Source organism: Simochromis diagramma, unplaced genomic scaffold (assembly GCF_900408965.1).
Source record: "Simochromis diagramma unplaced genomic scaffold, fSimDia1.1 OVJJ01000585.1, whole genome shotgun sequence".
Lineage (NCBI taxonomy): Eukaryota > Metazoa > Chordata > Actinopteri > Cichliformes > Cichlidae > Simochromis > Simochromis diagramma.
Window position 1 is genome coordinate 2,769,211 of NW_024387398.1, and position 2,136 is coordinate 2,771,346.

The window sequence follows — 2,136 nt, forward strand, 5'->3', positions numbered from 1 at the left end:
AGTAGCTGGTATTTTGGCCCATTCCTCCATGCAGATCTTCTCGAGAGCAGTGATGTTTTGGGGCTGTCGCCGAGCAACACGGACTTTCAACTCCCGCCACAGATTTTCTATGGGGTTGAGGTCTGGAGACTGGCTAGGCCACTCCAGGACTTTCAAATGCTTCTTACGGAGCCACTCCTTTGTTGCCCGGGCGGTGTGTTTTGGATCATTGTCATGTTGGAAGACCCAGCCTCGTTTCATCTTCAAAGTTCTCACTGATGGAAGGAGGTTTTGGCTCAAAATCTCACGATACATGGCCCCATTCATTCTGTCTGATAGGTTTGTAGCTTGAACCTATCCGCTGGAACGTTGAGGACAATATAATTACACTGCAAAGCAAGACACAAGTAGGCAAAGTTCTTCATGTTTCTCGTGCACGGGAGAGAACCGGACAGGCGCCGTTCCTTCGCTTGACCCCAGTTGCTCTCGTCCGTTCTCCCGTACCACTGTTCTTTTATTGAGGTTACATGAATATGCATAGGTTCATTAACATATGACGTCTACATAGGTATACATGTGAACAAAGAATACTGTGTGTGTGTGTGTGTGTGTGTGTGTGTGTGTGTGTGTGTGTGTGTGTGTGTGTGTGTGTGTGTATGTGTGTGTGTGTGTATGTGTGAGGTCAAGATGTGACCCTGTGAAGACTCCCCAAAGGCTGGTGCCAGGAGTCTAGGGCTCCGTCTGAACAAAAGGCTCTTATACTTAAAGAAATATACGTGTGTTTGCTAAACCATATATCAGAAAGAGAAGATACGACCTCTCCTAGGAGGTGTGTGATCTATGCCAGAACACTCTGTAGAGGAGTGAACGCGTTGTTACAGACCTCCTAGGATGAGACATTCTTTCAATCTACAAATGATTATACACCTCTAAGCATATATGGTTAAATATTTCTAAGCATAAATGACAATCAACAATACAAAACCTAACACTGTCCTTAACACGGATCAGTCGTCCTGTCCCCTTGGCAGAAAAACAGCCCCATAGCATGATGTTTCCACCCCCATGCTTCACAGTAGGTATGGTGTTCTTGGGATGCAACTCAGTATTCTTCTTCCTCCAAACACGACGAGTTGAGTTTATACCAAAAAGTTCTACTTTGGTTTCATCTGACCACATGACATTCTCCCAATCCTCTGCTGTATCATCCATGTGCTCTCTGGCAAACTTCAGACGGGCCTGGACATGCACTGGCTTCAGCAGCGGAACACGTCTGGCACTGCGGGATTTGATTCCCTGCCGTTGTAGTGTGTTACTGATGGTGACCTTTGTTACTTTGGTCCCAGCTCTCTGCAGGTCATTCACCAGGTCCCCCCGTGTGGTTCTGGGATCTTTGCTCACCATTCTCATGATCATTTTGACCCCACGGGATGAGATCTTGCGTGGAGCCCCAGATCGAGGGAGATTATCAGTGGTCTTGTATGTCTTCCATTTTCTGATGATTGCTCCCACAGTTGATTTTTTCACACCAAGCTGCTTGCCTATTGTAGATTCACTCTTCCCAGTCTGGTGCAGGTCTACAATACTTTTCCTGGTGTCCTTCGAAAGCTCTTTGGTCTTGGCCATGGCGGAGTTTGGAGTCTGACTGTTTGAGGCTGTGGACAGGTGTCTTTTATACAGATGATGAGTTCAAACAGGTGCCATTCATACAGGTAACGAGTGGGGGACAGAAAAGCTTCTTACAGAAGACGTTACAGGTCTGTGAGAGCCAGAGATTTTCCTTGTTTGAGGTGACCAAATACTTATTTTCCACCCTGATTTATGAATAAATTCTTTACAAATCCTACCATGTGGATTCATGGATTTTTTTTTCACATTCTGTCTCTCACAGTTGAAGTGTACCTCTGGTGCAAATTACTGACCTCTGTCATCATTTTAAGTGGGGGAACTTGCACAATCGGTGGCTGACTAAATACTTTTTTGCCCCACTGTATATCTGGTATTATAAGTACTGTATGGTGTTCAGTAACATTTATCATTATTTACTGTTAGTTGTGCATTGATAAGTTGTTGTTTGGGTTTCTCTGCTATATTTTCAGCATGTGTTGAAGCAGATTCTCAGTGTTTCTTCTATCCTTCTTCTGCTCTTTTTTTTTT